The sequence below is a fragment of the Chlorocebus sabaeus genome, chromosome 11, assembly GCF_047675955.1.
Source record: "Chlorocebus sabaeus isolate Y175 chromosome 11, mChlSab1.0.hap1, whole genome shotgun sequence".
Classification (NCBI taxonomy): domain Eukaryota; kingdom Metazoa; phylum Chordata; class Mammalia; order Primates; family Cercopithecidae; genus Chlorocebus; species Chlorocebus sabaeus.
The window spans coordinates 92,061,817-92,087,946 of record NC_132914.1 but is presented as its reverse complement, the minus strand read 5'-3'; the positions used below and the strand labels follow the sequence as shown (position 1 = coordinate 92,087,946).

The window sequence follows — 26,130 nt, the reverse complement described above, 5'->3', positions numbered from 1 at the left end:
AGTGTTGCATGTAGAAGGAACGGCATGTGCTGATGCCTTGAGGGAGGGAGCGCTCAGGGCTCAGGTATCTCGCAGCAAGATGGAGTGGGAGATGAGGCCAAGGGGAATTTTCTTTTAACCACTGAAAAAGGGAGATGAATGTGCAAAGAAAAAGGAAAGGAAGGCCGGGCGTGGTGGCTCATGCCTGTAATCCCAGCACTTTGGGAGGCCGACACAGGTGGATCACCTGAGCTCAGGAGTTCAAGAGCAGCCTGGTCAACATGGTAAAACTCCATCTCTACTAAAAATACAAAAATTAGGCAGGTGTGGTGGTGGGCACCTGTAATCCCAGCTACTCGGGAGGCTGAGGCAGGAGAATCACTTGAACCTGGGAGGCGGAGGTTATGGTGAGCCGAGATCGTGCCATTGCACTCCAGCCTGGGTGGCAGAGCAAGACTCCGTCTCAAAAAAGGAAGAAAAAGGAAAGGAATAGAACAGACAAGTAACTTAGGCTGTGTTGGCACACCTGCAAACAGGCAGCCATTTAAAATAATTCTGAGGAAGACTAACAACACGGCCTGTGTTTGCTGTATTAAGTGAGGAAGAGTGTTTATAAAACTGCCCGTGTATCAAGATTGCAGCTGTGTAAAAACTAATCCTCAAATGACAGAGACTTACACGGAAGAAGGAAAGTAACTGTTGTGTTAAGGTGATAGATTTTAAAATGTATTTTAATGTCTTATTTTGTAAGTTTCATTTTAGTTGCTTGTGGTTTACAGTGTGTTACCTGGGAGATCAGGATCCAGTGTTCAGCTGAGCCCCCAGCCCCTTCAGTTCTGATTCACACATTTGATTCATTAATTCCTTAGTTCATTTCAGGCTTGCCCTGTTCCAGGCACCGTGCTTGAGCCAGCAAGGATCAGGAAAGGAAAAAGTTCCTTTCCTTTTTCTTTGCACATTGCTGGCTGGGTCATCTTTCAGAGAGACCAGCTGCTCTGACTCTCCTGAGACCCATCCCTCCATGGCTACATAAAAACATTTGCTCCCTCACTTGTTGTCAGAGACACCTCTAATTAATACTTTCCTTTTGTTCATGTGAGGAGAAGGAACAGGCAGTACCAGTTGGTGAACATGGCAGCTTCCAGGATCTAGAAGGAGTAAGCAAGGAAATTAAGTAACGGGAGGAGTGACAACCAAAACAACTGGGTGTCCGGCAGACATGTCCGTTTGACCTGGCTTATTACTGTTTAGCGTCTAGTGCTTTTGCAGAATTGCCTGGTGTCTTCTAAGCTTTCCACAGGGATCAAAGGCTTTGTTTGCTCCGAATGTTTTCTTAAGCAGTTCGTTAGAAATCCTCCTTTTTGTGCAGGTCAATGAGAAGAAAGCGGCAAGCCGCCATTAGATTGGGCATCAACAAGGAACCTTGACCCGTTGGTGCTCTTAGCATGTGTACTGTGCGATTCCAGGGCTCCGAAGGCAGTCTCAGCACACAGGAACAGTTAAACATTTTGTCAACGTATCTGATGTTTGCTTTAAAATGCTCCAATACGCATACACAGTGTAAGAGAAGAGATGAAATAAGAAGGGTGATGGATACATTAGTTCATTGTACCATTCCCTTTACCTTGTTTGTTTGAAAATCTTTATAAGGAAAAAATTAAAATATTTAAAAGACTGATAAGAACAAATACCAGAAATACGTGTGAAGAGCCCCACATGACAGTAACCCCTCTCATCCCTTTGGAGACAGCCAGCCCCAGATGCTGGGCCCTCCCTCCCCTGGACCCTGCACTTCAGTGGAGTGGGAGTTGATGAGCCAGGAAAGGAGAGGTGGCAGCTGCCCAGAGACACTGGACTCTCTGCTGCTCTCTGAAGTGTGATTTTAGGAGCTACAGACTTCCCAAACCTCCAGAGCAGTTAGTTCATCCTTTGCTTTCCATGATCATCTCTGAGTGTGTGTTTGGTGAGAGGTTAGCAAGTTGTCAGTCTGTGCATTCAGTACGGACCGAGCACTGTTCTAGATGCTGAGGAGACAGCAGTGAGGATTCTGCTTAGGCTGAGGGTACATTCTGCTGGGGGAGCCTGACAATCAGCATGGACCCTTGTCAGTGAGCAAGACCATTTCAGTGCCGTGAAGAAAATCACATAGGATGATACGAAGGTCAGGGAAGATGTGAGAGCCACTGTAGGTCGAGTGATTGGAGGAAACCCCTCTGAAGATGCACTATTTGGGGTGATTCACAAAGGATGAGAAAGGCGTAGCTGCTGTGCCTGAGGGGACAACTTTCCAAACAGAACCGCAGAGCCAGGAAGCAACCTTGGCAAGGCGGAAAATCAGAATGCGAGTGCCTGAAAGGTGAGTGTGTGGACCCTGATTCTGGTGGCTTTCTTCCTTTTCTTTACTCCCTTCTTTCCTTATTCATTTTAAAATTTGTTTCTTCCCAGAAATCTCCCATCTCGCTGGGTTCCATTTTCCAGTCATTTGTAGCTCCCCTCCCAGCACTCACAGATGTTCTATGTTGACTTTTGGTTGAGGAGCCCTATATGGCTAAAATGAGACCAGGCTCACAATAATGGGAAGATCCGTACAAATTAGAGTTGTAACACTGCCAAACAGTGCTTTCTGTGCTTTGGAAATGAGTCTGAAGTCAGCCGAAAGCCTATTAAAACCCACATCCAAATCTTCTACTATGTTTCACAAGTTGGATCAGAGATGTTTAGTTATAAAAGGAAACTTAGAAATTATGTAGTAGTGAGGTATTGGTTTTGGCTCATCTGATTGTTAGTTTTTTTTTTAATGGCATCCCTTGTATGAGGGAGAGAACGAGAAGAGTACAAGTTGGTATTGGCCTTAAAAAATACACGTGCCCCTTGATCAAGAAATTCCATCTCTAGGAGTTTATTCTAAGAAAACAATCATGGAAATTGCAAAGATTTATCTACAAAAATCTTCGACCAGTGTATATTATAGTTAAATGGAAAGTGATCTAAAAGTTGAACAATAGAAAACTGGTTAAATGAATTGTGGTACATCACTTTGATAGAGTACTCTGTATCCATTTAAATTGATATTGTAAATGTAATGGCCTGGAAAGCTGTTTATGTTACATTTTATGTCAGGAATACATTTGGCTACAGCTAGTGAAAAAAAAATTATTTCCATTGGGCTGATATAAATAGGGATTTATTTTTCTCACATAACAGGAAGACCAACGTAGGCAGCTTCTGGGGTTGGCTCAGTTGGTTCAGCAACATCAGCACCAACATCTCTGCTATTCCCATGAACTTTCTAATGCTTGACACCCCGTGGTCAAGAGAGGCCTGCTACAGCTACAGGTGTCCAGTTCACTACCAAAGTAGAGAGGGAGTAGGGGGTGGCAACTACGGCTTCTCTACCTTTACTCAGGAAAGCAAAACTGTTTTGAGAGTTCCCTAGCTGACACGTCTTTGTATCTTATCAGCTAAAACTATGTCACATGGTCACAGCTGGTTGCAAAGGATGTTAATAAAGTGAGTATATAGCTTTTCACATCTGTAGAGTATAGGCAGGCAAGGGAGATGAGGGTTGGAAATGAGCATTAGGTCAGCTGACCCACAGGGTCTGCTCTCCAATGTTAAGTGAAGAATGTAGTTTGTGATCCCATTGAAGTACATAAAGTAAAATGAGTAATCACATGAACTTTTAAAAACTAAAAGGAAATGGCCAAGCGCGGTGGCTCACGCCTGTAATCCTAGCACTTTGGGAGGCTGAAGCAGGCGGATCATGAGGTCAGGAGATCAAGACCATGCTGCCTAACACAGTGAAACCCTGTCTCTACTAAAAATACAAAAAAAATTAGCCAGGCGTGGTGGCAGGTGCCTGTAGTCTCAGCTACTCAGGAGGCTGAGGCAGGAGAATGGCATGAACTTGCAGTGAGCCGAGATGGTGCCACTGCACTCCAGCCTAGGTGACAGAGCGAGACTCCATCTCAAAAAAAAATTAAATAAATAAAAGTAATAAATAAATAAATAAAACTAGAAGGAAATACTCCAAAATTTTATTCCTGGTTATTCATTTTCTTGTTTCATATTTTCAATGTTTTATATAATGCAGAGTTAAAATGACTCTCTAACTCCCTATCAACCACTTTAAAAGCCCTGAAGCTCTGGGTGATGGGATCATGAGTGAGATTATAGGATTATCTCTCCTTTATTTAAAAAAAAATTCTATAGAGTGAGCTATCTTTGTTTTTTGTTGCTATAACAGAATACCACAGACTGGGTAATTTATAAAGAAATAATGAAGTATATTTAGCACACTGTTTTGCAGTCTGGGAAGTCCAAGAGCATGGCACTGGCATCTGGTAAGGGCCTTCCTGCTGTGTCATAACATGACAGAGGGCAAGAGCAAGGGAGCCAGAGAGAGCCCACATTGATAACACATTCACTCACAGTAACCCACTCTCTCAATAGCAACATTAATTCATTCTTGAAGTCAGAGCTGCCGTTAATCCATTCACCAGGGCAGGGGGATTAAGTGGCCAATACATGGCAAAAGGAACTTTTGAGGGACACATTCAAACCATAGCACGAGCACATGTCACTTTGATTTTAAGAAACAATGAAAGATGGTTTTATTAAATGTTACCTCAAGACTTACAAAACGACATTTAAAATTTTTATTTTGCTTACCTCTATATTTCACACATAATTGAGAATCAAGTGACAAGGAACTTGTCCCAAGTCCCATATCCAGTGAGAGGCAGAGCTTGGCCAGGCCCCAGGTGTCCCAGTTCCCAGTAAAGGGATTCCTGCTATACTTTTTCTTTTTTCTTTCTTTTTTTTTTTTTAAATACCATTTCTTTACTTTGGGACCTATTCCAAATTGAGTATGGCCGTTTAAATCCTCCTAACCAACCATGTCCTAACTTCCTCCTCTTCCTTCTGTGTTGTGCTTGGCGTTCCCTGACAGATGATAAATGTCTTCTCCCATTCAAACTGTTGACCTCTAAGGTATGTTGGCTGTGAAAGCTGTCAGAATCAAAATGGAGTCATTTATGTCAAAACTCTGAAAAATGGAGCCAGGGAAGGCCATGAATGAAGGGTTCTCATGCATGAGAACTGTCACAAAAGACTGCAAAAACACAACCTTGCACAAAGGCCCTTGCAGCTTGACACATACAAAAAATACTTCTGTGAGGACATCTGCCCAGCAACCCCCCATCTAACCTTGGACTGATGTCACTTTTGTTAATGATCCTTGTCGCCAAGGATAATTGTCTCAAAAAAATTATGGAATCTTCCTATTTTTCCTTTAAAAACCCTTGTCTTCCTTTGACCTCCCTGAATGTATCCATGCATATTCCCATTGCAATGCAACTCCCAAATAAGTATTGTTTTCTTTGAGTCTCCCTCTTTGTCTGTTATTTAGGTTGACACTTCATTGGATGCTCAGTCAGTCAGTCACTTGTCAATTGGTTATTGAACATTTATTGTCAGACACTGTTTTAGGTACTAGGAATATAATGGTGGACAAGACATCGTCCTTCACTTGAAAAAATTCACATAGGCTCAGGAGGCTGAGGAGTAAACAAGCAGTTGTAACACAGAGGGGTTCCTGCTGTGATGAGCAGGCTTGGGAACATAGAAGGGGTATGAATCTGGCCTTTGGGGGTGGGGTCTTGGAATGGGTATGTTTCTAGGAAGGTCTCCATAAAGAAGTAATTCCAAGCAGAGACAGGAAAAAGAAAAAGGTGCTAACTAGGAAGAGGGTGCAAAAAGACAAGCCAGGGAAGCTTTCCAGGCACAAGAAAACAATTGTGATCTTTCCCAAAGCATATCTGAAGGTGTATGGTGCTAATATTTTTCCTGGAAAATAGGTATTATGGTTAAATATGGTTAAGAAAGCTTAACAGGGTTTTTGCATGTCCTAGACTTTCTTCAGCTCTTTTTTCTGCATATTACCAGACTGCCTTTCTCTTGAGCTCTTGGGCCTCATGATGTTCTGTTCATCTCCAGAATGTCACTGAATCGTGTGACATAGACAAATTCAGTTGTTTTTCAAGTTTTTAATTGAAACATATTATTAGCCCTCCTTTTCCTCACTATTGCTTTTTATCACATTTTGGAGCAGATTTTAAGTTTACAGTAAGAGAAGGTGTAATTCTGAAGATGTTTTCTAGAAACTGACTCAGTGTTACCTTTGTTTGGTTAATTGTAGCAGGAATGCTGTGAAGAAATGCAGTGGGAAGGATAAAAAGGTAAATCGGTTTAAAAATCTTCAGTAAATATGAATTTGATATAGTTTTTAGTAATCCTGGAGATTCTTTTTAACCCATCTGCAAGGTTGTAGAGTATAGTTGGTGAGTGGAGAGTTTGCTTAATGCAATATAAGGGCGGCATACAAACAGGTTTGAAGTTGCTTGCTAAGAGAATCCGGGAAAATAAGAGAGGGCTGCATCTCTTTAAGTTTGTTCCACCTGAGCGAGCCAGCCCTGTCATGCACATGTTCAGTGGAGTCATTAGCAGTGCCTGAAAGAAAAGAAGCAGGAGTGCCAGGAACTGCCTGGCTCCTGCTCACCCTGGATTTGCCAGGATTCCTGCCTTCTGCCTTCCCTGCGGGTCAGCCCGTTCAGTTCCATTGCCATATGCACTGAGTAACTTTTCATTTTCTGCAGCCTCCTCATTGCCTTTCTCAGGGAGCTCTTCATACCTTATGCTGGCTTTTCTCTCCTTATTTTTAAAGCTTTCTCTGGGTAGAAAAAGCAGGATATTTGGAGTCAGTCTGGGTTTGAATCCCGACTTACCAGCTAGAAAATTTTACTTGAAAATGGGGATCATTAACAAGTCTATAAATTATTGTGTGATGAAGTCTTGTTTCCTGTGAAGCTGTTTATTTTCTACTATTAACAAAGGATGTTGTTTAGTCTTGGTGCATCTAGGAGGACAAAATTGGGAGTCTTGGGGATAAAGTTCAAAGAATTTAAATCTAAAGTTCAATTGGGGCTGTGGTTTTTTTTTGAAATTATGGCTGGAAATTAGCCTCTTTGAGGTTTTTTTCCAGATTTATTTTCATGAATAAATTAAATTTCAAATTGTCAGTATTCAAGAAAACATGACAATGTTGTTGTTTAATAATAATAACAATAAAATGACTCCAAAAAATGGGGATCAGTAATAACCTTGTCCTAAGACTATTGAGTTTGAGATATTATAAGTGCAAAATGGTGTATCTGTAGCTGCTTTAAGCCTTCATTAGCTCCCCTTTGCCCATGGAATAAAATCAAAGCCCTCTTAGATGAAAACTCAGGGTCCTCAGTCCTTGTCTTCCTTCCCGCCCCATTACCTCCTGCCCAATGCCCTGGCTCCAGGCCGCCTCTCACCTCCTGCATCTGCTTTACACTGGCCCTTTGCTCAGCTAAAGGGTTGTTCATTGTTTAAGGTTCAGCTCAGCGAAAGAAGCCAGGACAAAAGTGTACGTCAGAAGATTCTGTTTTTATGAAGTCCAAGAACACACAACACTAACCTGTCATGAAAGAATTCAGAAATTGGAGAGGTGGGAGGGATTGACAAGAAAGGGATATGCTGGAACTTTCTGGGGGTGAAGGAAGTGTTTTAAAACTTGTTTTTGATGGTGGCTACACAAACATATGCAGTTGTTGAAACTTATGAAACAGAATACTTAACATCTGTGCATTTTGTTGTATATTAATAATACCTTTCAAAAAATAAGTCATGTACATAACCTTATCCAGAAATCTTTTCCAGGCTAAATTTAGCCTCTCTTTTTGTCCCCAGCTCCCTGCACTCATTTCTGTCCTTACACTTAGCACGCTGTATCATAAGTGTCTCCTTTTTATGGGTTCTGTGCTCTTTTAGTCTGTAGGTTCCTGTAAGGATCCAGACACTTGCTACCTGTGGAACCTTGGATGCTGCTCAACCTTATCCTGTCTGTGCCTGAGTTTCCTAATCTATAAACAGGAAAATAATAGTGTTTCCTACATGGGGTTGTTGTGATGATGAAATGAGGATATGTATGCAAGGAGCCAGCATGTAGTAGGCACTCAGTAATTATTAATCCTGTAATGGGGCAGAAGATGTATTCACATTATACTGTGTGCAAAGAAAGGTTAGCTTATATTTCTATAGCTAACCCAATCCTCATTTGAGCCTCTCTTTTCTCCTAAGCAGGATAACAGAGGAAAACCAAGTTTTATTCCAGTCTGATAACTTTGTCTCATCCAACAATTTAAACACCTAATAAATTATTTTAGTAAGTATTGATGAGAACAAAATGCATATCACTCATTTTCTTCAGGCTCACTAAGAGCTTTCTGCAGTACATTGATTAGAAGGTAATGCACAGTTTGAACCATTTCTGATTCCAGAAAACAAACGTGAAGAAACCCTACAGTCTCTTGGCAGTTTGCAAATAGGTCATTTGTGTCAACCATTATTATGCAGGAAAAAAAAGTGAGCAGACCTTTTGACCTGAGTGTGGAAAAGAAGATCTTTCCCCTGATGTTCCGTAGGAAGAAGGCCCACCCAAGAGCTGGGGGTCTCAAGCAGGAAGAGGATTAATCATTTAGCACCTTCCACTGTGACTCGACTATGCTCCCTATTCCAGTGGACTCCAAACAAGTGTGCAGATCGATAATTCATGCTGGCAATGACTTTGACCTCCCTGAGCCATGTCCCTGATTAGCCAAACATTTAGTCATGGCCATAGATAAAGAGTAATTAAACACTAAGGTCTTCTCTCCAGCCTGGCCTCTGGCTGAGTGTCCTTAGGTTGAATCCTTCTCCTTTAGCTTCACCCAACTGCATTGATTATTTCCTGTTCTGATTGCCAATCTGCCGTGAAGTGTTCAAACCAATCCTGTGGGCACAGGAAGGTTGCCTGGTGTGAGCTGAGAGTTGTGGTCGTGGCCCTCCGCCTATCCAGATGCATTCAGATTCTGTACCAGCCTCCGAGGAGTGTGTGGGCGTCAGATAGGCCTGGTATCTTATGTGCCGTAGGCTTGGACAGATCTCTGAACCTTCCTGAACCTCCGCTCCCTGGGCCTCCAAACCCAGACCAATAGTTTCTGCCCTGCCTGCCTCATGGGGGAGGAAGTGACAATACGTGGTAAATGTTTACAGTTGAAAACACATTTAAATGTAAATTGTTTTTGAAAGGGCAGATACTGTGTGATCTCAATCATATAAGGTACCTGAGAGGAATAAAATTCCCAGAGACAAAAAGGAGAGTGGTGATTGCCAGGGCTTGAGGAGACAGGATAGAGAGTTGTTGTTTAATGGGTCCAGAATTTCAGTTTGGGATGATGGTTGTATATCGGTGTAATGCCACTGAACTGTACACTTAAAAATGGTTCACATGGGCTGGGCGCGGTGGCTCACACCTGTAATCCCAACACTTTGGGAGGCTGAGGTGGGCAGATTACGAGATCAGGAGTTCAAGACCAGCCTGGTTAAGACGGTGAAACCCTGTCTCTACTAAAAATACAAAAATGAGCTGGGTGCGGTGGCAAGCACCTGTAATCCCAGTTACTCAGGACAGGAGAATCGCTTGAACCTGGGTGGCAGAGGTTGCAGTCCAGCCTGGGCAACAGAGTGAGACTCCATCTCAAAAAAAAAAAGGTTCATATAAGCTGGATGCAGTGGCATACACCTATAGTCCCAGCTACTCTGGAGGCTAGGGCAAGAGAATTGCTTATACCTGGGAGTTCACGGCAACATAGGGAGACCCATCCCTTTTAAAAAATGGTTTAAATTGTGATGTATATTTTTCTATAATTTTAAAAAAATGTTAATCGTCTTAACGTTCCCATACCTGCAAGTCGTCACAAGCTAACCCTGAATAGCAGCCTTCCTGCCACTCCTGGTCCTTAGAATAGGACCCCAAACCCCCTTCTCAGTCTCCCATGGCTTTCGTTCCTCTGAATGCACTGGTTGAATGGAGATGGTTTGAGCTGATTAAGTCTGTATGGAGCCCTGCCTTCAGCCTGGCACAGGACATACAAAGATCAATAGATGCAGTGCCTCAGGTCTGGTGTGGGATGCAGATCAGTCAACGGGGCATTTTGATATAGTGTGGGAGAGGCTGTGATGGGGTGGCCAGGTTCTATGGGAGGGCAGGAAGGCTTCCTAGGGTCCTGAAAGGCATGTTGGAGTTAACCAGACCAGGAAACTGTCAGAGGCACAGCTGCTGCCTCCACTTCCCTAGTGCTCCATTTACCCTCATGCTTCTCTGCTTTCTGGTGCTCTTCCTTTGGCTAGAGTGCACCCTTTCCTTTCTTTCCCCATAAAACCCACCTCGTCCTTAAAGTGCCAGCTCAGGTGCTGCCTCCCATCTGGAGGCATTCCCTCCGCCCAGCTGGAATGACTCTCCCCTGCTCCTGAGCTCCCACAGCCCCATCTTATGTCCCCATTCAGCACGTTTCATTCTGTCAGCTAATACAGCTCTTTATATTTCTGTCTCTCTCGTTGGATGTATTTTGGGACTTTTATAGTTCCAAGTAAGAAAAAACAACTGGAACCAGCCACAGCAGAAAAGAGTCATTTATCAGAATACAGGGTGTCTTCCCTGGACCAAGATTGTTCCTGGCTGTCCCTGCTCATCTTTCCCCTTTCTCTGTCTGCTTCCAATCCACGTGGCAGGAGCAGGTGACATTCCACATATTCTAGGTCTGGCCCACCTTTGCCTTTTAAGAGCTCAGCCCAGGGAAGGTTTCTATGCTACTTGGGTCAATGATCACCCCTTGACCAATTAACTGTGGCCAGGGAAGCAGGATCACATGTACACACAGTGGGGGGCAAAGCCCATGTGCCTTGGGGAAGAGAATCCCTTAGGTTAGCATGAACTGAGTTCTGTAGCATTGAGCACTGCAGGCTACTTAGCCCTTACAGCCCTCTCCCCTGGCCTTCCCACCCTGCTCCCACTCCACCTCCCCTATGGTTTTCCTCTCTGGCATTTCTTCATTTTCTTTCTCTCTCTCTCTCTCTCTTTTTATTTATTTCTGTCTTTTTTCTTTCTTTTTCTTTTCTCTCTCTCTCTCTCTCTCTCTCTCGCTGTCTGTCTCTCCCCTTTTCTTTTTTTTTGTTTCTTCTTCTTTTCTTTTTAGAACCAGGGTCTGGCTGTGCTGCCCAGGCTGGAGTGCAGTAGTTATTCACAGGTGTGGTCACGACAGCCTTGAACTCTTGGACTGAAGAGATCCTCCTGCCTCAGCCTCCCAAGTAGCAGGAACCATAGGCATGTGCCACAAAACCTGGCTCCAGTTTTCTCTTTGTCGATGCTGCTGCCTTCATCCATCCCTGATATTAGTATTTTCTATAGTTTCACTTATGCATCTTCCCAATTTTTCGTTTTCTTTAGATGATCTCATGAAGTCCCATGACTTCAATTGCTATTTGCATTCAAATTATAGTTACTGCTCAGATCAGAGGGCCTGACCTATAGATTCTGTTGTCTGGTGATCATCTCCATGAGATGTCCCAAGTACAAAAAACTGAATGTGCCTTGTGTCTCTCACCCCTTCCTGACACTCCCATTCACCTGAGCCTCCCGCATTCCCCGCCTCTGTGGACGGCATCATCAGCCACCCCGTCACATCTGGGAGTCACTTTCACTCCTTCTCGTTCTATACCTAAGAAGTCCAGTCTGTCACCAGACCCTTTCCCCGTTACCCCCTAAACACCTCTGAAATCCATCCACTGCTGTGGCCTTAATTCAGGCCTGCATCTTTGGTTACTGTCTTGTACTAGACTCCTGTGCCACCTTGCAATTTGCTTCCCCATAGTGCAGCCCATTTGATCTTCCTATAAAAAGAATCTGGTTATGTCAGTCCCTTGTTTAAAATCCTTCAGTGGCTCCTCATTGCTCCTGGGATGAAAGTCACACTTTGATGTGCGATATACAAAACTCTCCATTGCCCACCTGCCTGTCTTAATCTCTTGCTTTCTCTACAGCCTTTGTGGCCCATTAGCAGTTTCTGAATGTGCCCTGCTGTCTAAGATTCCCTTTCATGCTTTCTTTTCTTTTTTAAAAAGTTAGGCTTTATTACTTACAAATGAAGCCTTAATATAAGAGTACAAAAGTGTAGACCACTTCTCAAATTATAAAGGGAAGAGATATTCAGGGGCAATATACTTATCTCTATGGTATCTGTTTAAAAAGCTGCAGTAGCAAAGACATGAAATCAGCCTAAATGCCAAGCAATGTTAGACCGGATAAAGAAAATGTAGTGCGTATACACCATGGAATACTACACAGCCATAACGAAGAATGAGCTCATGTCCTTTGCAGTAACATGGATGGAGCTGGAGACCATCTAACACAGGAACAGAAAACTAAACACCGCATGTTCTCACAAGTAGGAGCTAAACACTGAGTACATGTGGACACAAAGAAGGGAACAGCAGATGCCAGGTCTACTTGAGGGTGGAGGGTGGGAAGAGAGAGGGGATTGAAAAACTACCTATCAGGTACTATGCTTATTACCTGGATGATTAAATAATCTATACACCAAACCCCTATATAGTGACACACAATATACCTATATAGCAAACCTGCACATGTACCCCTAAACCTAAAATAAAAGGTCAAAAAAGGGCCAGGTGCGATGGCTCATGCCTATAATCCCAGCACTTTGGGAGGCCAAGGCGGGTGGATCACGAGGTCAGGAGTTTGAGACCAGCCTGGCCAACATGGTGAAACCCCATCTCTACTAAAAATACAAAAAATAGCCAGGCACGTTGGTGGGCATCTGTAATCCCAGCTACTCGGGAGGCTGAGGCAGGAGAATAGCGTGAACCCAGGAGGCGGCGGTTGCAGTGAGCCGAGATCGTGCCACTGCACTCCAGCCTGAACAACAGAGTGACACTCTGTCTCAAAAAAAAAAAAAAAGAAAAGAAACACTTATTTATATTGATATATTTAGAGAGTTGCTTTTCAACTCAAATTTGAATTTGATATTAATAATTTTAAATTAAAATCTGCTATTTAAATATACTTGGACAGATTATAGTTTTCAAGTTGATATGCTTTTGCTAAGATAAAGAATTGTCAAAGTAGATGCAAATATAAGAGAAAAATGATTTATTGATAGTTCAGCTATGGAAACTTTTAAATGTGTTTCAAACAATTTAGGTATGTGAAACTACTCTTATAAATGTAAGTTTTATGAAATCTAACATATCTCAACTATGTCTAATAAAAATTTAACTCTTGGAATAAGATGTTTTATAAGTACAAAACACACACTGAATTCTGAAGTCTTTGTAAGCCTTCAAAGAAATGGAAACTATCTCATTAGTAATTTTTCCAATACTTACATGTTGAAATGGTAATTTGGATATAATGAATTGTTTTTTATTACATTCACTCAAGATATCATATAAGTAACCTCTGCTATTAAATTAAAACATTACTTTGTCCTGTAAACCTTTTACCTAATGCAGCAGGTAATCGTTATTACTTCAGTGTAAGTTGTTCACCATAATTTTTCATCCATGCTGGCTGCCTGGTGAGATGCTCTTCTATGGACCAATCACTGGTGCTTTGCTCTGTTAAGCAGCAAACTTTCATAAGGCAGCCAAAGATGAAAGTGAGCAAAAAGTGTAATTTGGTACCAGAGCGTGGAAATTTGAGGTTGCCAAAATTTTAAATAATGATTTTTAAAAGTTATCCAGTTTGCAAAAATACTTAAACAGGCTGAGTGTGGTAAATCATGCCTGTAATCCCAGCACTTTGGGAGGCCAAGGTGGGTGGATTGCTTGAGCCCAGGATTTCAAGACCAGCCTGGGCAACATAGCAAGACCTCATCTCTATAAAAACTACAAAAATTAGCCGGGCGTGGTAGCATGCACCTATAGTTCCGGCTACTCGGGAGGCTGAGGAGGGAGGATCTTTTGAGCCTGGGAGGTGGAGGTTGCAGTGAGCTGAGATTGTACCACTGCACTATTATTGTTAATAATAGTAATTATTATTATTATTTAAAATGTACTTATAATATGAAGGTATCAGATATCTGTAATATTACAATATAATTTCCTAAAAGTTAACTTGAGGATCATTTTGCTTTAGCTTCTGCCACTAAGATGATTAGTTTGACTCGAGGAGCAACACATAACAAATGAAAAAGATTATGCCATACCTCTCTGCTTTTGCTGATTTTAGGTGTCCAATGTTTGTGTCTTCAAAGTAGTCTATCATATATTGTATTTCTTTTAGCGAAGGTTGCTAAGTAAAGTCATAGGAAAGCTAAGAAAAGGAATATTATACTGCAAAACAAAATAAAATGAGAACTCTTGACTCAAAAAATTAAAAAAACAGAAAACAACTATACTTGAGTTCAAGAATAGTAATAACCCTGTATCAGATATACCAGGTACCTGTACACCTACTTCTACCCCAAACCAAAAAAGTCCTGAAGGGGCCGACAATGTCATTAAACATGCCAAAGAGATAGTCACACGTTAGATCTGTATTCCATATTGAAATCTCCTGAATGTAAGGTGGGAGCTGAAGGGAGCGTCACTGTCTACACAGTTGGCAGAGCACCTCCCTTCCTGTCTTCTGCTAGGCTTTGCCTAGATGCCTGAAATGGGACTTGCCCTGGGGCTAGGAAAGGACATGTGGGTGTCCACCATGGGGACAAATGCAGGACTCTGTGGATGAGGAAGAATGTGGAGAGTGTATGTTGAGTAAACAAGCACCAGCTTCTACCACAGCCCTGATTTAGTGTTTTACAATGATCAATATTTTACACTGCTTCACCATGGATGGACTACTTCCTGGTATCTGTACCGAGTCTCTCACTGCACAGAATTCTCAGTCTCTATAGCTACGGTTGCCCAAGGTTCAAGCATTTTAAATACAGCCTTCTGTCTTGCACTACCTTATTAGGAATGTTTGGTTGCAAATAACAGAAAAATCAAAGAATAGTGGTTTAGACAAACAGGGGCATTTTTTTCTCATATGACACAAAATCTAGAGGTAGGCGGGGTTCAGGGCTTCATCAGGGCTACGTGGTGTGTTGGCTTTTGTCCCCATGGTGGCAGCATGGTGGCTGCAGCTCACGTCTGCATGGAGGAGAAGAAGGGTAGGGAAAGGATTCCTCTCACCAACTCTGCCTCCTTTTATTAAGAAACTTGGCCAGGTACAGTGACTCCTGCCTGTAATCCCAGCGCTTTGGGAGGCCACGGCTGGTGGATCATGAGGTCAAGAGATTGAGACCATCCTGGCTAACACAGTCTCTACTAAACCCAGTCTCTACTAAAAATACAAAAACTAGCTAGGTATGGTGGCATGTGCCTGTAGTCCCAGCTATTTGGGAGGCTGAGGCAGGAGAACTGCTTGAACCCTGAAGGCAGAGACTGCAGTGAGCCGAGATGGCACCACTGCACGCCAGCCTGGTGACAGAGCGAGACTCCGTCACAAAAAAAAAAAAAAAAGAAAAGAAACTCCAAACAGATTTTTATTTAGGTTTTATTCACCAGAACTATGATACAGGCCATCTGTGATTTCAAGAGAGGTCAAGAAAGAGTATATTTAGCAGGGCATCTTAGTAACCTGAACAAAATCGGAGTTACGCTAATGAGGAAGAAAGGAGCGAAGGAAGGTTAATGCACTCAGAGTTAATAGCGCCTCTCATATATTACATCAAATGTGTTTCTATCACCGTAGCTATTCATCCTATTTACTACTGCTGAAATCCTTTTAGTGTTGCCCTTTTAGCTTGCGAACTTCAAATATATTCTAATATTTTTGCAAAGTGCTTCCTGCAGAATGTAGTTTTAATTAGGCTAGCCCTGGCGTTAAACCGGCAAAAGGTATTGGTTGGATTGAGTGTTTTCTGAAAACCACTTAGTTTTTCACTGTCAAGTGGTTTAATCAGACATTCATAATATATATGCAAATCTTATTAATATTCTGTTAATCATGGTGAGACTGGATGGTCCATGCTTGATATATGATTGTTAGAATGACTCAATATGTATATGAAGACTTTATAGTTTTAGTATTATTTATATAAGACTATTTATACATTTAGTATTTATTTTACGTCAGTAATTCTTCATAATCATTCAATTTTACGATAAGAATTTGCTGGGATTGAACAAGTCATAAACAGTGTAATTTTTGTTCCACTTCAGTTTCAATGACTAATTGGTTTAAACCTACGGCTCTGAATTCTCTTTGTTCCCCATGGATCATAACACTCACACTGTAGTGTTACTTTCCACTACAACTGTATGATCTGAGAGGACGTGAACCACATCTGTCTTGTTTACCATCTGCTTCGCAGAGTTCCTGGCTCATAGTAGGTACACAGTAAACATGGGTTGAATAATTTAATTACCAAATGACTCCTAAGGATCAGTTACATTTCAGCAGCAGAACCAGTCCTGACTGTCCTAGTAATTCCTGTGTGCTAGTCAATGTTTTATTTAAGGGGAAAAATTAGACAACGTAAGCTACTTGTTAGAATATGTCAGGCTGTATTTGGGTATTTAGGTTTTAACCTAAATATAGGTACAAACATATAGATGCTATATGTTTGTTCGTTGTTTTTCTCTGAAACGTGTTTATGTTTTAGAGTCCAGAGACCAAGAAAGAAAATGACTTTGTGGTTCCAGTTCCTAAGTCTTAGGGAATCGCTATGATTGCCCACACACGGGTCAGGAGCCTGCCCCTGCTGCAGTCTTCTGTCCAGGAGGCTGGGCCATATGGTCATGTCGTGTTTGTAAACATCAAGCTGGGCTCGAAGCTATGCCTGGAAGAGGCAACTGAGGCAGACAGTTCCATAGGAACTGGCAAGGCCTTCTCAGCAGTCTACCTGCGTAACTGCTTCGAGCCTACCGCACTACGCGTAACACATGCACACTCGCAGCGTCCTGTCATTTATTCAAAAATCATTGAACACCTGCTGTGGGTCACGCGTCCAGTGTTATACTCTGCTGCTTACTCTCTGAGTGTTCATTATAGTCTCTATGCCTTGGTTTCTTTATCTGAAAAATAAGCAAAGGCATAATACTTACTTTGTAGGACTGTTTTGAGGATTAAATGACATATAATATGTATGTAAACCTCAAGTAGTGCCTGGCACATAAGTGTTAATGAAATGTCGGCTGTTACAAGTCCACAGTCCTTTTTCAGAATTCTAAATTTTTTTTTTTTTTTTTTTTTTTTGAGTCAGAGTCTCTCTCTATTGCCCAGGCTGGAATGCAGTAGCATGATCTTGGCTCATTGCTGCCTCAACCTCCCAGGCTCAAATGAGCCTCCCGCGTCAGCCTCCTGAGTAGCTGGGACACAGCTATGTGCCACCACACCTGGCTGATTTTTGTATTTTTTTTTAGAGCCAGGGTTTCACCATGTTGACCAGGCTGGTCTCGAACTCCCGACCTCCAATGACCCGACCACCTCAATCTCCGAAAGTGCTGAGATTACAGACGTGAGCCACCATGCCCTGCCCATAATTCTAAAATTTAAAAGCTATTGAAAACCAAAGTTTCTTCATCCTTGGGCAGAAATTCTCACCTGATCTGAACTAAATGACTTGCACAGCCTGACCTGAAAGGATGTGAGATGATTTTGAGGCTTTAGGTCGCCGTTTAGTGTGACTATTCACCGATTTTGCTGCAGAAATATCAGTGTGGCAGATTGCAGGGTGCTGCCCTGGCCCCACGGGCAATATTACATATTATGATCATTTTCAAGTGAAAAAGCCTAAATTCTAAAACACATCTAAGCCCTAGGTTTCGGATGAGGGTCGTGATATGGTGTTTCCTTCACCAGTATCCTCATCAGTACGTGCCTCGATGAGTGAATTACAGTCTCTGCCTTGGAGGAACGCACAGCACGGAGTGGATTGATGTCAGTCCAGTGTGACAGACTAGGTCGAAGGCAGCCTCGGTCCAAGGGAACACTCAGGGCAGCCCCCACTCGCAGCAGTGTGGGGAAGGGCAGTGGTGCTAACGCATTGGAGTGGAGATGCCTGTGGTGGGACTTGAACCCAGCACCTCCTTGGGTCAGCACTGCACTGGGGACCAGGGATTCGGCAGTGAGGAAACCTGGCTCGGTGGCTTGTTCGTTGTGGTGGAACACCGAGCATCTGTGGGGGCAGGAGCAAGCACTAAATCATCACAGATGTGATGAGAGGTGTTGTGGATGCTATGGGAGCCCGTAAGAGGGAGCTAGCCTTGTCCTGGGGGGCAGAGGACACCTCCCTGGCCAGGTGACGTCTAGGCTGAGACCTGAAGAAGGGATGAGCAGGAGTAAACCAGGTGAGGAAGCTGCAAACCCATGGAGCAGGGAAAGGAAAGGACATGCCAAGGTCCCGTAGGCTGGAGAAAGCAGTCCTTTCAAAAAGCGGAGAGAAGCCAGTGTGGCTAGAGGAGAGAGTGAGCAGAGGACGGCGAGAAAAGTGGGTTGATCACAAGCCAGAGCCAGATACCTCAGGGTAGGGTGCCCATTGTTTGGTCTCTCAGTGAAGACGGCTCTTGTGTATGGCAGTTGTCCAGCACTATTATTATCATTTTCTGAGACTGTGTTGCTCAGGCTGGAGTGTAGTGGCATCATCACAGCTCACTGCAGCATCCACCTCTCAGTCTCAAGCGATCTTCCCACACCAGCCTCCTGAGTAACTGGGATTACAGGTGGGTGCCACCACAGTTGGCTAATTTTTATATTTTTAGTAGAGACAGGGTTTTGCCTTGTTGACCAGGCTGGTCCCAAACTCCTGGGCTCAAGCAATCTGCCCGCCTCAGCCTCCCAAAGTTCTGGGATTACAGATGTGAGCCACTGAGCCCAGCCCCAGCACTATTATTAATAGCACTCTCTTTCACTCTCATGAACGTCCTGATTTGGACCATTAAAGTATGTGGCCCACCCTTCTTACAGGCCGAGTTAGGGAACTGAGAATTTATCCTTAGGGAAGTGGGAAGCCATTGAAAATTTTAAACAAATGCACATTGTTAAAAGTTATTTGGCTTGATTTGGGCCGCTTGACCTTGCACAATAAAAAGATCTTTTGTTTTACTCGGCCCATCGTGCTCTCAGTCTCCACGATGACTGGAAAAGATATCAGAACTGGGAAAATAAACTCGAGTGCTGGTCAGTAGAGTGACATTTGCTCCCACAGGACAGCAGAATTATCTGTGAACCTCTGTGTACACATAAAGCTAGAAACAGAGCGAGTGTCTGATGATCCTGTGAAGTGAAAACATTCTCTTTCCTCAGCTGAACTTCCAGGAGTTCCTGTGTTGTCTGGAACAATCACAGGTCCGTCTCAGAAAATTCAGGAAGGGTGGTGGCCTTTCCTTTCCTTTCTCCCTGCGCGTGTGAGTGTGCATACATGTGCGCGTGTGTGTATGTGCGTGTGTGCGTGCTGGCCCATATGCAAGCCCAAGCTCAACTCGCTTTCCTGATTTGACTTTCTTTTCCCAGTTGATTTTCTTTGCTGGTCAGAGCGAGCAGTTGGCAGACACTTATTTATCGGTCTCATGCTTTCAGCCAAGAAAAGACGGGAGAATTTAGGAAAACCCAAGACTCATGTTTTACATTTTGTGTAGGATGCTTTCATTGCCTCAGAGACACAGATTCGCCCCTTTGGGAATTCCTTTACTCTTAGCTCTTATTTCTGTCCCATTTTGAGCTCTCCTGTCTGCTGTTGGGTAGGTGGAAATATAAAAGCGACATGACAGCTGGTAATCCCCTTTAGGCCGCACAGTGGGATGTAGTTAAGGAAGCTTAGCGATAAGAAGCAGATTAGTCCTTTTCGATAAGAAGGGATTGGAACTTTTCAAAGCTGCTGCAAAGGCTTCAGCGTGGGCAGGTGTCTCCAACATGATGGCGTCCCTGAAGATGGGGCGGTTGTGGATGGGAGGAGGTTAGCTGAGCTCCTAGGGGATAGACTGCTTGAGGACCCACAGGTTGGCTCTTACCTGAGTGAATCATCTGTCTGGTAACCAGGAAATGGCAGACCCAGGAAGGATGGATGATTCATCTCTTAGGGGAAGACTCACATAAACTCATACATGCAACATACACAGTGGTCACAGGCACTCACACATGCACAAATACATACACATGCACATAACATTACAATGCCGATTTATTAATTTGTTCTAAAATACTTGCATTCTTTCTCCAAAGACCATCTAAGGTATAATTTTAAAACGTGTTAATAGCTGGAAGTGGTGGTGGCTCATGCCTGTAATCCCAGCACTTTGGGAGGCTGAGGAAGGAGGCTCGCTTGAGCCCAGGAGTTTGAGATCAGCCTGGGCAACATGGCAAAACCCCATCGATACAAAAAAATACAAAAATTAGCCAGCATGGTGGCGCGCATCTGTAGTTTCAGCTACTTAGGAGGCTGAGGTGGGAGGATGACTTGAGCTTGGGAGGTCAAGGCTGCACTGAGCCGAAATCGTGCCACTGTATTCCAGCCTGAGTGACAGAGTGAGACCTTGTCTCAAAAGACAAAACAAAAACAACAAAAAAATCTGTTTATACATTTCATACTGAAAAAAACCGCAGTCATCTGCAGGCCAGTGCATGCTCCATCTAGGGTGGACTCCACAGGTAGTCATATGTGCCTGTGGTAGGTCTCAACAATGACAAACCTAGACGCTGGAAAAATAAGCCTCTTGGGTGTTCATAAGCCATTTTAGAGTGTCTTTAAAATAGTCTCCCTAGGTATACTTACCCACTATAGTAAGATACTGTAAGTGTGTATGTTTGTCTTCTGCGAAGCTCATGTTGAAATTTGGTACCCCATGTTGGAGGAGGGACCTAATGGGAGGCTTTTGGGTCATGGGGGTGGATCCTTTGTGAATAGATTAATGCTCTCCCTGGGGGTGGGTGGGAGTGCTTACTTTATTGGTTCTCCTGAAAGCTGGTTGTTTTAAAAAGAGTCTGGCCCTTCCCTGTTTTTTCTTGCATTCTCTTTCATCGCATGATCTTTGCACATACCGGCCTCCCTTTACCTTCCACTGTGGGTAGAAGCAGCATGAAGCCCTCACCAGAAGCAGATGCTGGTGCCATGTTTCTCATACAGCCTGCAGAATCATGAGGCAAATAAACTTTTCCTTATAAATTACCCAGCCTGGCGTATTCCTTTATAGCAGCGTGATATGGTTTGGCTGTGTCCCCACCCAAATCTCATCTTGAAATGTAGCTCCCATAATCCCCACATGTCATGGGAGGGACCTGGTGGGAGGTAATTGAATCATGGGGGAAGTTTTGGGGGGAAGTTTTTCCCATGCTATTCTCATGCTAGTGAGTAAGTCTCCATGAGATCTGATGGTTTTATAAAGGGCATTTCTGGCTGGGTGTGGTGGTTCACGCTTGTAATCCCAGCACTTTGAGAGGCCGAGCTGGGCAGATCATGAGATCAGGAGTTCGAGACCAGCCTGGCCAATACAGTGAAACCCCATCTCTACTAAAAATACAAAAATTAACTGGGTGTGGTGGTGGGCACCTGTAATCCCAGCTACTCAGGAGGCTGAGGCAGGAGAATCGCTTGAACATGGGAGGCAGAGATTGCAGTGAGCCGAGATTGTGCCACTGCACTCCAATTGTGCCACTGCACTCCAGTCTGGGTGACAGAGCTAGACTCCATCTCACAAAAATATAATAAAAATAAAAATAAATAAAAATAAAAGGCATTTCCCCTGCACACACCTTCTTGCCTGATGCCATGTAAGATGTGACTTTGCTCCTCCTTTACCTTCTGCTGTGATTGTGAGGCCTCCCCAGCCATGTGGAACTGTGAGTCCATTAAACATTTTCTTTTGTAAATTACCCCATCTCAGGTATGCCTCTATGAGCAGTGTGAGAACAGACTAATACACAACACAAAATGGAATAAGACATTAAGTTTCTTAACTTGGAATCCCTGGCCATGCACTAGGAGTCCAAGAGCACTATTAATTTGTAAGGATGTATACACATGTATATTTTTCTACAGAAAGATCCATAGCTTTCTTGAGATCCTCACACGCACACACACACACACACAGACACACACACACACACACAAACCTGAGACACATGAACATGTAGCTCAGCTAGCTCATAACTTGACACCTTTGAAATAATATTTTAAAATAGTTTTTCAGCATATCCTGAAGAGAGATGACATGGGGAGGAGGAGATGGCACTCAGCTTTTCACTATTGTCCAAAGAAATTCAACTCTGACCCACATGTGTTTGCCGTTTAGCATCAGAAAAGTCCTAAAGATATACGGATCTGTTATATGCATCTCTTCTATAGTTTGAAGTGGTTCTTAATCAGAAGAGAAATCGTTCTGTGAAAAACAGAAGTAATTCTATTAAAGAAGGCTGAGGTGGTTGGGCAAAGCTTGAAAAAATGGGCTTTTAGAGTTGGATTTATTGACCAAAAGCCATATCCTTCAGATGTCTCCAGATTGCGTTATTCATAAAAGCATATTATGAATGCTATCAGTGGCACCTGGAGAGGAACAGCATTGTACTTTGTCAGTCAACAGGAAACATACTTTGCATTCTAGGATAAAATACAAATCATTCATAAGGTGGAGCCCTCCACGCCTCCACTATGGCAGACCTGACACAGCGCAATATAGTGGTGCTTCCCGTTCCCACCCCTCACCCTGTGAGGCCTCTGCTTTCTTTCTTGGATACCTCATTTGCCTTTGGACCTTAGAGTCTATCTTGGCGTGAATTGAGCGTTTAATGCCATGTTAATCTGGAGATCTGAGTATCTCTGCTTGCCCTTCACAGGGGAGATGTTGGCATGCTCCCTTCCATTTCCACAGGATCGAGTTTTGTCCTGTTCCTTTTTACAGCATCACTGCTCCTGTTTCAATAATGACAGATCTTAGTGATGATGGCCTTCATACAAAATGACACAGGACCGTAACAATTAAGGATTAGTTGGAACTTAGCTTTAATTTTAAAGCATGTTAGTGTGTCCAAGAATCAGTTTTCCTCTTTTTGTTTAGGAATCTCCAGTGCACAGAAGGTCATGTTTTTGGTAGCCACACCATGCTGAAAAGTCACATGGAGTTTTGAGTTAACCGTAATTAATCCTTCTAAGTCTTCTTCATATAGTAATTGTTATTCATATTTTTCTCAGCAACATCTCCTCACTCCATTTCCACCTCTCCAATATTTTGTAGGCTTTATAGTCTTTTTTTTTTTTTTGAAGACTTCTCATTCTGTTGCCCAGGCTGGAGTGCAGTGGCATGATCATAGCTCGCTGCAACCTCGAATTCCTGGGCTCAAGCAATCCTCCCACCTCCCTCCCACATAGCTAGGACTACAGACACAAGCCACCACACTTGGCTGTTGTTGTTGTTATTATTATTATTATTATTATTATTATTATTATTATTTTGTAGGGATAAGGTCTCACCATGTTGCCCAGGCTGGTCTCAAACTCCTGGTCTCAAGTAATACTCCAAAGTCATTTTTATCACATTTCATCTTGTTTAGTCTTATCCTGAGAGCTGATCTAGGGTCAAAATGTTGATGTGTTTAAAAAGTACTTACATAAATATATGGATTATAAAACCAAAATGGGTTTTATATATATCTAAATATAGATAGATAGATATTTTTTTTTAGACGGAGTCTCTCTCTGTAGCCCAGGCTGGAGTACAGTGGTGCGATTTCAGCTCACTGCAACCTCTGCCTCCCAGGTTCCAGCAATTCTCCTGCCTCAGCCTCCTGAGTAGCTGGGATTACAGGTGCCTGCCACCATGACCGGCTAATTTTTGTATTTTTAGTAAAGATGGGGTTTCACCATATTGGCCAGGGTGGTCTCAAACTCCTGACCTCAGGTGATCTGCCCTTCTCAGCCTCCCAAAGTGCTGGGATTACAGGCATGAGCCACCGCACCGAGCCAGAGATCACTAACATTTTGAAGTTAGGTAGTCCATTCTTTCAACAACTGTTAAGTTGGTAAGTGTATCAGTCGCTGTTCTGGGTGGAGCATGAGCAAGACAGATGAGGACTTTTCCCTTGGAGTTTGCTTATGGTCAGGGAGAATAGACGAAATGATCTCAAAGGACAGGAGGTGAGGAAAGGACATTTGAGCTCTCGTGAATAAACCACTATGTGGACTTCTGGAGGGAGAACACTTCAGATGGAGAGAACAACAATGGTAAAGACCCTAAGGCAAGAGTGAGCTTAATGTCTAAGGAACAGACAGAAGAAGGCTGGTGTAGCAGTGAGGAGAGGGCAGTAGAAGACAAGCTGAGAGAGACGCGCAAGCCTGGGCACGTAGGTCTCGGTGGGTCACAGGAAGGAACTGGTTTTTGTGTGTGTTGTGTTTCAGTTTTGTGGTAGGCTGAATGAGGCCCCGCTAAATGTCTGTGTCCCATTCCAGAGCCTGTGTGACTATGTTAGCTTACACAGTAAAAGGGACGCTGTGGCTGTGAGTAAGTGGAGGATCCTGACGTGGAGAGACCATCTGGGTGGACCCAATGTGATAACAAAGGTTCTTATAAGAGTGGGGCAGGAGGATCAGAGTCAGAGAAGGTGAGGAAGAGGCTGTGAGCCAAGGAGTGCAGGCAGCCTGTAGCAGGTGAGAGTTTGGATTATCCTCTGAAGCCTCCAGAAGGAAAACAGCCCTGCCAACACCCTGATTTTCAACTTCTGAGCTGCAGAACTGTCAGCGAATAAATGTATGTTGGTCCAAGCTGCTGAATTGAGATCATTTGTTACAGCAGTAGGAAAGTAAACAGGTTTCTAATTCTAAAATGCAGTGGAGACACATTTGGAGGGGAGCAATGGGATGGTATTTAGTTTTTAGCAGAGTTGGTTGTTGAGAGGCAGGAGGGGCAGAGGGAGGCCAGTCAGGAAGCGAAGGCAGTCACCACAGGGGACACATGACAGAGGCCTGGATTAAGGAGTTGGCAGCAGAATGAAGAAGGATGAACAGATTTTGGATACAGAGTCGATAGGAATTGCCAATGGCTTGGTCATGGGGATACAGAAAATGGGAAATCAAGGGTGATGCTGAATTTGGGCTTATGCAACTGAGTGCCGTTTATTGAAATGGAGGAAGATGGAAAAGGAATAGATATAGGAGGAAAATTATGCATTCTGTTTGGCCCATGTTGAAACTTGGCATGCCTATTAGATATCAACGTCCATGAATAAGCAGATGCATGTATCAATGGAGGTCTCACAAGAGAGATCACCCATATGCCCCTCACTTGGACAGTGTTTGTCCTCACACAGGATTGCTCCAGTGCCACCGTCACTGATGAACCACCTGACTGACTAAACGTGATCCACTGCGCCGTCTCATTCTTTTGTTCTTATCTTTTGTCTTGGGCTCGTTTTCCATTGCCTACTCAGTGTGGGCTGAATGAGCAATTAACAGAGTCTAAAATGAGGCCTAGGATGTGTGATAACTAAAGAGTGATGAAGGAAACAATGTAGATTAATTTGTGTCCCAAATGCGTACCGTTAGTTAGTGCTTTTTGAGAAAGCTAAATGAATTCTGTGAATTTTAATTGATGTTTAACTTTTAATTGTGTTCATGTGGGGTGGCCAGTTGGAACTATGCCTAATAAGACTGATGAGTATACACACATTTGCATATGGCAGGCCTTCCGAGGGCCAACCCGGGAGAGAGAGGCTTAAAGTAAGAGGAGGAAAACTGCAGGGAAAGGATAATAAGCTAAAACACATTTATTTTCAGAAAATGTGAAAAATTATCACTTTTCTATTCATCTTAAATAATATAGGTTTACTATAATGTTATTCGTCTCATTGATGTTTTTCTATTTTTTATCTCTTTTTTTTTTTTAAGAAAAAAAAGAGGATTATAAGAGGAGATAGTTTATTTACAGTGGAAGGAATTCTGATTTGCAAAATTCATGGTTCAGATTGTTAGCCAGACCAGCGAACTGTTGTTTATTGAACATCTATTCTCTGTGAAGCAGTTAGCTAAATGCTCGAGGGGGTGCTACAGTAATTAGGATGCTTTTGGGCCAACTCATTGGCTTAAGCAATAAGGAAATGTATTGTCTTCCCTAAGAAGTGGGGCTGTCTCAGGGCCCAGTAAGCCAAGCTGCTGCTCTCCTCTGTGATTCTCATGGCGCATCCCCCTTATGTTTGATGGCTTCATCTTTAGATCAGGAACAAGGATGTAGAACTAGGATGTAGCAATCCTAGCT

At 43.1% G+C, this 26,130-nt stretch overlaps 1 protein-coding gene across 2 annotated transcripts in view; it reads left to right on the top strand.

Annotated features, from left to right (window-relative positions):
* TMCC3 (transmembrane and coiled-coil domain family 3) overlaps nt 1-26,130 on the top strand; it is a 309,980-nt gene that overhangs the window by 123,621 nt on the left and 160,229 nt on the right. The gene's annotated exons all lie outside the window — the stretch shown is intronic.